Source organism: Pan paniscus, chromosome 16, assembly GCF_029289425.2.
Source record: "Pan paniscus chromosome 16, NHGRI_mPanPan1-v2.0_pri, whole genome shotgun sequence".
In the NCBI taxonomy this organism is placed as follows: Eukaryota; Metazoa; Chordata; class Mammalia; order Primates; family Hominidae; genus Pan; species Pan paniscus.
In genome coordinates this window covers 29,578,912-29,590,806 of record NC_073265.2, presented here as the reverse complement: position 1 = coordinate 29,590,806, position 11,895 = coordinate 29,578,912, and positions in this window count along the sequence as shown.

Below are 11,895 nucleotides of genomic sequence, written 5' to 3'. Positions count from 1 at the left end.
TCCTGACCTGGGGTGGGGGCATTCTTCCTTACCTGTGCAAACAAAGGTAAGGGGGCTGGAAAGTTCAGTGTATTTTAAGGGAATGGTGAGAAACCATCTGGATTGGAGGGAGGCTTCTGGTCTGTAGAGTGAGGCATGCAAGCTGCAACCTTGGAAGGCCCACCAGATCTGGATGTACAGGATGGCATAGAGGTAATGAGGCCACACTTGAAGTTCCTCGATGGGAGGGCACAGGAGTGAAAAGGAAAGGAGAGGTGACCTTACACAGCCATTTATAGTGAGCACCATGGCATTAAGCTTCTGAGAATGCCAGGATGGTTGCCCCATCTTCACAACTAGGGAGCTTGGAGACAACTGGGTCCTCTGACAGCCAGGTTGGATATGAAGGAAGACAGGCTCTTTAAAGAATAGAATGTGGCCTCTAGGAGGCTGTTTATTAGGAAGAGAAGATTGTGTTTTAGGCCTCATTCCAGGTCAGCTGGGCAATTCTCTCAGGCTTGCCATCTTGTGTCCTGTTTTCTTCTACTTCCTCAGTGATGTGGACCAGGGGGTGGGTGCCCTGGGCCATGGCCAGGGGGAGGCCCGCAGGGCCCTGGACCATGGTGGGGGGGTGGCCCGCAGGGCCCTGGGCCATGGCCAGGGGGTGGCCCACAGGGCCCTGGACCATGGTGGGGGGGTGGCCCGCAGGGCCCTGGGCCATGGCCAGGGGGTGGCCCGCAGTGACCTGGAGGATGGCCATGCCCCCCACAGTGGCAGTGCCCCTGTGGAAAGTCAAATGAACAATGTCAGAGTCAGAGGTCAGGGCTAAGCTTACCTGAGATCAGCTCTCCCTCACTCCACTTCCCTGGGGGACTCAGGATTTCTAGGCAAGTAAGGAGTTGCAGTGGAGGGCTGGGGGCATGGGTAGCATGTCCCGTGCCTTTTGCCTTGGTGAGGCCAGAACACTGAGCAGATAAAAGGCAAGCAACCTAGATTTATTGGTTTCTATTCTTTGAGCCAAGATATGACTCCCGCTCCCTGTACCTCGATTTATTTTATTTGCAACTAAGAAGCAGAATTATTTCATCTTCTCCTTTCTCTCACCCAGGAACCCTTGCAGAGTGATTAGAGGCTTTGCCATGCTAGGAACTGCAGGCTCATTGTACTTAGGAGCAAGGGTGAGGCTAGAGGAGGCTACAGAAGAGCTCTTTGAAGGCCAGGGGCAGGGGGAGACAGGAGGCTGGGTCAGGGGAGATGAAAGAGCTGAGGAGGGGAAGAAGGAAGACAGTTGGAGGATGAGAAGACACGGAGGGTAGGAGGTGGCAAGGTGAGGATGTAAGTATTCTTTTTATAGGTAGTGTGTATGTGTGTAGAGGGTGTGTGCCATATTTATATAAAATAGCTATGTTTGTGTACGTGTGCATGGGTGGGTTCATACTCAAGCTCGGTATGTACACAGATACGTGCATGGAGTGCATGGTTCTGTGTACATGAGTATGTGCGAGCTCATACCTGTTCCTGAGCGGATGCCAGACCCAAGAAATCAGGAAGAGTAGAAAGTAAAATCAAAGCTTTTCTGCCTCAGTCAGAAGAGGCCTGGAAAAAGTGTGGTTTAACCTTCCATCTTGGCTGGAATCATTCCTGAAGTCCCAAGGCCAGGGGAGTTTTTTGTTTTTTTGTTTTTTTTAACTTTTTGCCACAAGCCCAGGGGGCAGGCAAGAGATACCACCTTGCTTCTGTGGTAGGGGACTCGGGGTCTGGGGCCCTGTGGAGCAGGGCGGGGCTATGCTCCCACTGTCTGGGCTGGATAACTCCCCAGTCTCCTTCTGCCTCCTAGGGCTTGATTAGGGCTTGGTACCAGTGGGGAAGAGGCAGGATCCAGGGCTGGGCGCTTTCCTGTGACCATGGTAGAGCAGCCCCTGCCCCATCCAGGCTCAGTGATGCCTGGAAACAGCCACTTCCCACCCCACCTGCCTCTCTGCTTATGGCTCTTTTGTTTGGGGGTTGGCACACAGACCAGGCCTAGGAACTGAGTCTGCTGGTGGTAGCCAGTGGGTGAGAAGAGGTGGAGGAGACGCAGTCTCCTTTCTCTGGCAGGAGTAGGTCCTAGGGGCCCCATAGTGTGGTTGGAGTTTGGGAGCAAGCCAGCTATCCAGCAAGGCTGTGGGGGTAGCCAGGAAAGCAGAAAAGCATAGCACAGGCGGGGAAGCAGCAGGAGAGAGGATGGGCTGCTAGGGCAGGGAGGGGACGTGAGGAAAGGAGAGAGACAGATGGGAAAACAGAGGAGAGAACGCCAAGAAGGCTGCAGCCAGCAGGGGGTGGAGGAGTGCAGCGCTGCCCACCCCACCCCCACTCCACGGGGCTGCTGCCTGAGCCTGCTCCCTTCTTTTCATTTGGGGGAAGTGGTGGCTGCTCCCTGAGGGCCTAGGAAGGAGGCTAGGGGTCTGGAGGACATGACAGTGGGAGGAAAAAGGGGAGACCATTGGGGGAACTTTCCTACCTTCGGACCTGTGGGAGAGGAAGGGAAAAAAAGAAGCAGCTTTGGTCATTTGGTTCTGCAGTAAAAAAAAAACCTGTCTTCTCCCTGGCACTAAGGATTTTGTGCCCACACCCCTAACCCAACAGGGCCTCTCAGACATGGTCACTTGCCTGACAATCGTTTCTTCATTCATTCTCTCAGCAAAGATACATATTGGAAGTCAATATAAGGTTCAGCAGTGTGTCCCTGTGTGCTCAAGGGCTGGCTGAGTCCTCCTGGGTGGAGTGGCGCCAGTTAGGAGGTATGGGTTCTTGTCTCAACTCTGTCAGCCTGGAGGTGCTCCATGGTGGCCAACCCTGTCATCCACCTGATTCTTGCTTCTACCTCCAGGCCAGCAGCCCTGCCAACCTCCCCATCTGTCCTCTGCCCCTGTCACGCCCCACGTATCTCGGCCCAATCTCTGCTCAGCCTCTCAGAGCTGTTTGTTGTCTCCTGTTTATGACCTTCTGTTCTCAGCTCTTGGCCTTTGCTCATGCCTCCTCCCACTTGGAAATCTCCCTGGAGCAGCTGCGTGTTGCCCTCATGCAGGAAATCCACATGGGAGCCATCCAGGCTGCCCAGCTGTGGGTCCACTGGGCTTCTGCAGCACCCACCTGAGTGGTCCTGCGTGTTCTGAAGTGCCCCATTGGTGTGGGAATCACCTGCTACTTCTTAAAGGCTAGGACGGTCTTTTGTTCATTTCAAGGGAAGTCGATGGCACAGCTCCCAAGAACTGGATTCTGGATTCCGACCCAGCTGCACCTCTATGGCCTTTCCCTGAGCATAACCCCTAGCTCCCCTGGGCCTTGAGTGTGCGGTGGGAGAAGCACCTACCCTTAGAAGCACCTAAGAACACGAGTAAGCATGCTTTTTAAACTGTAACATGTTCTACAGTATGTAAGGGCTTGTCTTCATTGTGGACCCCTACCACCGCCTTCATACAAACACACACGCACATACATTTTTGGCACGCACTAGTTATGGCTGACTGATAGTCCCTGCCTTTACCGCTCTCCTGCTCTCTGCCTTCTTCCAATTCCCAGCCTCTCAGCCACAGTGCTTACCTGGGTCCATCTTTTTGGAGTAAGAGCAGGGAATACCTGTGTTCAAAAGGAATACCTGTGTTCAAAAGGTAACTTTTAATTTACTGTAATCTAAATTGCAGTCTTTCCTTTCTCCCTCCCACGATGCGCGCACACACACACACACACACCCTTCAAAGGATGAAAGGGAAAAAACTGCTCCCTCCGGCTTAGCTTGGCCTCAATATAGAGCTGGCACTGTAGGTGCCAGGCATGGGGGTTAAATGGACACAGCGGGTTCACCTACGTGGTGGGTAGATGGAGACACAACAGCACCATGTACCAGCCCCTACACCCCATACTCTTACTCTTGCTTGCCCCCCTAGACTCAACAATTGTGTGTTAATCCGATTCCTCTTGGGAAGATTTCAATATCCGTTCATTTGCTAATTATTCATGTTGTGTGCCTGCCCTGTGCCAGGTCATGGTATGCCTGTCCCTACAGACTCTTGTCTTGTGTAAACATCTGGCATGGCATGGGAGCAGGAAGCTTGGAGCTATCAGTGTGCCCAGTGCAGGGAAGGGGAGGATGGTTTGCTAGGACAGGAATGGGGTTGGTGGCCCCTGAGGGCACAAGTGAATGGATTTTTGCCCTGGGGCTCAAGTGAATTGAAAGCCTTCCATGGGGTCCTAGCTGCTTGTACCTGTCTCCTCCCACCAGGATTGGAAGGGGGTGGGAGCTTGGAGTCTGAGCCAACTTGTCATTCACCAACAAGCCGTGCTGTCATGAGATGGAGCTGCTGAGGTAACCTGGTGCGAAGGCTGGCCATGTCTTGCTTGGGGCTGGCAAGTCACAATGGACAACCCCAGAATGGGCCCGTGAACATACAGTACATTCATTTTTTTCAACCCTCAAATGGGAGTGTAGTATGTGACGTCAGGAGCAAATACTTGACATCAGGGCTTTCTGGTACTTACAAGTTTGCTGAGCATACAAAAACAAACAGCGCCCCCAATACAACAACCCTAGCCTCTTGCAAGACACGGCCCCCTGAACCCCTTTTTTTTCTAGGGAGCCTTAGTGCCTCTTTAAAAGTTTTTTTGAGACAGTCTCACTTTGTCATACAGGCTGGAGTGCAGTGGCGTGATCACAGCTCACTGAAGCCTCGACCTCCAGGGTTCAAGCAATCCTCTCACCTTAACCTCTGGAGTAGCTGGGACTATAGGTATGTGCCACCACACCCAGCTAATTAAAAAAATTTTTTTTGGCTGGGCACAGCGGCTCATGCCTGTAATCCCAGCACTTTGGGAGGCCTAGATGGGTGGATCATTTGAGGTCAGGAGTTCGAGACCAGCCTGTCCAATATGGTGAAACCCCATCTCTACTAAAAATGCAAAAATTAGCTGGGCATGGTGGCGGGAACCTGTAGTCCCAGCTACTTGGGAGGCTGAGACAGAAGAATCGCTTGAACCCGGGAGGCAGAGGCTGCAGTGAGCCGAGATTGCAGCACTGCACTCCAGCCTGGGTGACAGAGTAAGACTCTGTCTCAAAAAAAAAAATTGTTTTGTAGAGACAAGGTCTCACTATGTTGCCTAGGCTCAAGTGATCCTCTCACCTTAGCCTCCCAAAGTGCTGGATTACAGGCATGAGCCACTGCACCCGGCCCCCTGCACCTCTTGAGCTACCCATTTTCACTGGCCTCTACTTGTACTCAAAATGTTCAGCTGAGGTCAGCCTGTGAACTATACCCATGGTCCTTCGTGCTCCCTCATCCTTTCCCTTAGTGAGTGATGAGGCTGGAAGAGACCCATGGGGCTGGGCTTTGCAGGGAGGAGAGGTAAAGAAAACCTCAGGGCCAGTCAGGATCGGGTAAGACGAAAGAGAAAAGACAATCCTCAGAATGTATCTCCCCAGTTCAGGCCCAGGTGTTTGAGGGACAGGAGTTGGCAGCTCTGGAAGGGACCTCATGCAATTTCTTCCACTCTCAGCTAAGCCCTGCTGCCTGGCATGGCAAAGGCTGTAAATCAATCATAACTGAAGAAGACAGTGGAAGTGTAGGGGCCCAGCCCAGGAGTGGGGACAGGGCAAATGGACAGACACACACCCTCATGCAGAGACACGGAAGCACAGATACCAATTCAATGCAAATACACACCCAGAGAGACCCTGACCACATGCACACACAACATACCCCACAGAGACCCTACTGTCCCCAGCCAACAGCAAGTAGAGCCAGGTCCCTACCTGAGAGTGCAGAGCAGGGGCAGGAAGTCTGGGGCACCGTCTGTCCTCAGGTGTATTTGTACAGGTCAGGGAGGGGCTGGGATTGAACAGGTGCACTGGGAGGGCCAGATGCAGAAGGCTCGAGGGAATGAAGAGGGATGGGCTAATCCTTATCTGGGCAAAGGACAGTCGAAAGCAGGATGTGTGTGTGTGTGTGTGTGTGTGTGTGTGTGTGTGTGATGGGGAGGCTGGGGAACAAGCTGTTACCAGATTGGTGTGGTAATGAGATGCCACAGAATCCAGGCAGCAGTCCCCAACACTGGCAAGGCTGTTTACACCAGGGACTGGCTCTGAACATTTGTAGAGTTCCTACTGAATGCTAGGCCAGGCATGCGGTGCTTCACACACATTAGTAACCCAATGAGTCCTACAAGATAGATAGGATGATTACCTCCTTTCAGCAGGTGGAGGAATAAATAGTGACCATAGTGGAGGACCTGGTGGAATATTTGCCCTGGGCGCCAAGCCCCAGGCCTGAATTGTCAGATGTGCTGCCCAGCCCAGGGAACTAGCCTGAGAATGGAAATTAGACACAGAAAAGGGAACTTTTGGGATGGATCTAGGCAGGCGGGGAGGGAGCCCAGGCTGCCAGCTTGCTCTGTACTCCGAAAGCCCCTTGTGGTCCGGTCCCCACTGACCCCTGTGGCCTCTGCTGCCTGCCACAACCTCTTGCTTGGCGTGCTCTAGCCATGGTGGCCTTCCTTAGTCCCCTGCAGACAGAGCCGGTGCCCTTGCTCAGCTCTCCTGTCTCCCTGGATCCTTGCTCCTGATGTCTCTTGATCCCAGTGGGGACTCTGTGCTCCTCAGAGGCAGGGGCTGTTGTGGCTTCCTTCCTTCCCTCCTTCCCTCCTCCTCCTCCTCTCTCTCTTTCTCTCTTTCTTTTCTTTCTGAGACGGAGTCTCTCTGTGTCACCCAGGCTGGAGTGCAGTCGCACGATGTCAGCTCACTGCAAACTCTGCATCCTGGGTTCAAGTCATTCTCCTGCCTCAGCCATCCGAGGAGCTGGAATTACAGGCGCCCGCCACCACTCCTGGCTAACTTTTGTATTTTTAGTAGAGACAGGGTTTCACCATGTTAGCCAAGCTAGTCTCAAACTCCTGACCTCAGGTGATCCACCCACCTCGACCTCCCAAAGTGTTGGGATTACAGGCATGAGCCACCACACCCGGCCTGTGGTGGCTTTCTTAGTCACCTTTATATCCCCTCAATTACAGCAGTAACGTAACCACCATCAGGATACAATTTGGAAAATGGAGAGGAGGAAAAGAGTGATCCTCCTTTATCTCCACGGTGGGCAGGAAAGTGTTTGTGTGCCAGGTTCTCTTACAGTATCAGTTATCTCATATCAGCTCTTGGAGGTAACGGTTATGATCTTCCCCTCTTTTATAGATTAAAACATTGCCAGCATTCAGAGACATTAAGAAATCTGCTTGAGGTCGCCCACCAAGTGTGTAGTTAGTCCCAACTGGGGACTATTTGAGTCTAGAGCCCGGGCCCTTTCTTCACCTTAGGTAATCTCTCCTTTTAGGAATGCTCTTCTGAAAAATTCCAGCCTGCTTTGCTAACATTGTTGGTCAAAGGACTTTGGTTTATGACTAGGTGGGAGGTTATTGGTCCCTTCTGCACACATTTGCTGTGGGTCTATGGGGAACCAGGACAGGGCGGCCTACTGGGGAGGGGCAGAAGTCCCAGGGGAGGTTTACAAAGGTGTGGTGCCTGCCAGGCTCCGGCCCAAACTGTGTGAGTGTTACCAACTGCATCCACCGCTCACTGTGCTCACCGCCCTCACCAGCCCTCTAAGCCCTACTCTGCTTCCTTTTACCCTTCAGGGATCTTGACACCGCAACCTCTCCACCTCTGCCCCCAGCCTTTGGCAGGAAGCTGAAAGAGAGGCCTGTGTCTTCACAGACCCCCAGGAGGAAAGCAGGGGCTGAGAGGAATGCATGGGGGCCCAGTGCTCTGGGTTCCAGGCTTGAGGCCTAAGTTCTCCATCTCGGGAATCAAGGTCTGAGCTCCAGTGGGTGCCAATCACAGAACCCACTACAGCAGCAGTCAGGCAGAGTAGTGAGGCCTTGGGTGGTGGCAGTAGGCCCTGCCTTGATGGGGTGGACTGAGAAGACAGGGCGGCCTCTGAAGCCCGAGTGGGCCCAGAGGCCTGTGGGAAGTGAGGAGGGCACCCACGGTGTGGTGGCACATGGGAGACGATCTATAGCAGGGTGTATGTGTTCATGGACTCTTCTCCTACCCAGTCTTAAGATTTTGAGGGCAAGCAGGGCCTGCTCCGTGTGTGTGGCCCCACCACCCCTCAGCAGGCACTGTGCCTTACAGATGATAACTGCTCACCAAGTGCTTGGGCATATTGCCTGGCTGAGAGTGGCGGCACTTCCCTGCTAGAAAGCCACAGAATGGAGAAGGGAGCTCTGTGGAGCAGGAGGAGATACTTCTGGGGTGAGGGGCTGGGATCTGGAAGAGGAGACGGGAGATCAGGGAGGGAGGCTGAAGGGCATCTCCTGGGGCAGTGGAGGCCATGAGGGGGCCCTGGGAGGTTGAGGACACAAAGTGAAGGCCCTCTCTGGAACCCCCAATGCCTGTCAGCAGAACCAGGAAGGCCCCCCCTGCCTCCCGGGCTGCCCTGCAGGGTGGGGAGGGAGGTGGGACAGCCAGGCGCCACTTGGGCGGACAGGTTTTCCACAGTATGAGGCCAAAGGTACGCGCTGGAGAGAGTGCTGCAGGGATGGGCCACCAGCCACAGTGATTCAGAGGCAGTTGGGAGGGCCCCACCCTAGAGACTCCTGGGCAGGTCTCTGACCTTCGTCTCCAAAGAGAAGCTAATAGCACCTGCCCTGACTAATTCACAGGTTGCAGAGCTTGAAGAGATCCAATGGCATCATCTGTGTGAGGCTCTGGCAGTGTTAGACCTTGGAGTGCAGGGTGTTACTGTTATCAGTATGAATATCAGTGGTGACCTCTATGCCTCATCAGAGGCTCCCTTGCCCAGCCCTGGGGACGTGCCTGCGGGACACTTCCCTCGCACCTTTGGCCTCTGGTCCCTCAGAGCATTCCACTGACAGGCCCCCAAGAGGCCCCCTTCCTGCCCCAGCCTCCCGCAGCCCCCTCTTCCCCCAGGGTGCTGAGCATCCAGGTGTGCCTAGGACTGAGGCGTGTTCCAGACTCAGGACTTTCAGTGCTAAAACCGAGACAGTTCCAGGCAAATGGGGACAATTAGTCACCCTGCTGCCCACCCGCAGGTGTCCAGGCCCAGCATTTCAGTGTGCTTTCTCACCCTGGTTGCCCTTTCCTGCCTAGCCACCTCTAGGCTGGGTGAAAGCCCCTGAGCCACACCACCTAAGGCCACTCCAGAGGCCCATGCCCTCTCCTCAGTGGCCTGGGCTCTCATCCTTCCCTCAGCCTCCTAGTCACCCTTCTCTCCATGCCTCAAAGCCACACTGGACCTTTTCCCTGCCCCAGAGATGCCACCTCAGACCCATGTGACAAGCCTAGAGAGGGGGTAGAGACTGTCCCACCCAGCCTTCCAGCCGCTGCTGCCCAGTGGGCACCCTTACCGGAGACATCAGGCCAGGCCATTCCATGCCTGACTCTGTGAGAGCCCCCAGGCCTGAGCGCTTAGTGCTCCCTCTCCACTGTGTCGCACCAGCCATGCCAAGGCTCTGAGTCCTCCTGAAGGCTCTCCCGCTCACCTTTTCCCTGAACACCCCATGCCCTGCCTGGCCCAGATGCCTCCCTCCGGTATCTGGACACAGCCTCCTAACTGCCCCCAACCCCACCCCTGCCCTATGCGACACATCTAAGACCACTCTGGCTTCAGCTTCCTAAACCGTGGGGTGGCCTCAGCAGCAGCTGCTGTAAAACTTTCAGCCCCTCTGGATGACTCCACCTCCTCAGTCTACCTTCCAGTGCCTCCCCAGTCTGGTCTGTACCTTCCTAACCTAATGTCCTCTTGCAGGTAAAAGCCACCGCCACTGCCCTGCCTCCTGCGATCCTGCTATCTCCTGTGCATTCATGGAATGCCCTCTCCTCCCATCCCCCTGCCTGAATCTTGCTCATCCCCTTGAAGCTCATCCCCTTCTGGAAAACTCCCTGGTGGGCCTGAGCCCTGTGCTGGCTGGGCCTCAGGCCAACGCAGCCTAGTGTTGGCAGGTGCCTCTGAGGTCTTTCCCTGCTGGTTCCTGCATCACCTTGGCCAGGCGAAGCACACAGTAGGTGCTCTGTTCATGGCATAGTGTAGGCAAGTCCCAACAGGGCAGCATTCAGCCTCTGCTCGTGGACAGCTCTGGGCTGGGGGTCAAGGTGGGGCTTCTGGGAAAACACAATGAGTCCCCTTTGCACCATGAAGAGATCCATTGTTGGTGCATGGGAACAGAACACCAACAAACAAGGGAGACCTCAGGGGCTCAGGTCCACGCCAGCGTTCACCTCCTATTACTGGGTCTGACGCTGGAAGGTTCAGGATGCCCCAGCCCTGGGTATGTCCTGGAGAGCAGAATGGAGGGGTGTGTCCTTAGTCCAGCTTTCCTTCTGCTTCCAATGCCTCAAAGGACTTCAGCCTGGGCCCCACCTTGCTCTGGCTTATGTGTTCTTTTGAAAGGCGTGGCCCAGACTTTGTCCCTGGCAGCTGGAGCCTGCCCAGGGCTGGTCCCTCCAGCCCCACCTCTTGCAGTCTTGAGTCCTTCCCACCCAAGACCAGGCCTGGCTTGACCACACCTCAAGTCCTGGGAGCCAGGACAGGAGTTTTCTTGAGATAAGAATCGCTATGGTGGAGCAGGGAGGGAGGATGGGTTTGCAGGAAGGGAATGCTGTGCTTTAAGCCACTCTCTGGCCCCTTTCCATCTGGAGGGTCTCCCTGCCTAGTAGCTGAGCTCTCATGCAATCCAGCCTGGCTCACTCTTTTCCTCAATACTCACCCACACACCCAGGGCTGGCTAGTGGCACCAGTGACCTCTAAGGGCTCGGCCCTCCACCAATAAGAAGGGTTCCCGAGCACTGGGGTGTGATCCTGGAACTGGGCCTGGGGGTATCCAGAGGCAGGTAAAGTGCAGGGATTGCTTCCAGAAGCACCAGTCCTGGCTGGAGAGAGATGGCAACCAGGGCCTGGGACTTCAGAGGGGACAAAGAGGGACAGGGAGGACTCCCTGGAGAGGGTGTGCTGGGCAGGAGACCTGAAGGGAGGTGGCTGAGGGAATGCCTCAGGATCTGCCTCACCAGATCACAAATGGTCTCCATAACCCAGAAGTCTTAATGTGTTCAGGCGCCAGCAGGCTGGTAGGAGGCAGCCTTTGGGCCTCTCAAAGGATGCTGGGGAGGTAGCATCCAGAAGGTGGCCATCAGGAAGTTACCCGAGGCAAGAAAACTGTTTTGAGCCTTACTCTGGGCACACTTTGTTCCAGATATGGATGGTTACCCATGTTATTTTATTTCCTCTCCAGATGATTCTGTGAAGCAGGTACACCTCATTTTATAGATGAGGGCCAGAGAGAGAAGGGACACAGCCAGTAAGGGGTGAAGTTCATTTGGAATCCACCCACCCCCCATCCCATCTTCTGACAAAGCCGAGGGGAAGGGCAGGGGCCGGCTTGCTTATGTTTCATTGATCCAGCTTCAGGGGCAGCATTCCGGAAACAGAATGAGGTCTGAGATGTGCGGCCCTCGTGGGTGGAGCCTCTGCCAGGGCTGTGATCCCAGGGTCGCGGTGGCTCCATGTGTGGTTCGGAGGGTCTTTCCTCCCCTGCAGCCCCTTCCTTCTTTCTCCTCAGTGAGAATCCCAACTTGCAGCAATCTCGTTCTCAGGGCTGGTCCCAGGTCTGTGCTCTGAGGACCACGAATAGGGTCCAGATACGTTCCCTTCTGGACCTCAGGGGGTACCCCCTGAGCCAGTGGGTGGCCTGGGAGGGTGGGGGACCACAGGGAAGAGCCTGTGCCCGAGGTGCTGGGACACCCGGCCCAACCCCGGGTGGAGAGAGGGAGGGCACAGAGGGAAGGATCAGCAGAACGGCATTGGCGGGGCAGCCGGTGAAGGCGCCCTGAGCAGGAGGCAGCTCCCGGGTGTGTGGCCTCAGCGGCATCACAGACAGGCT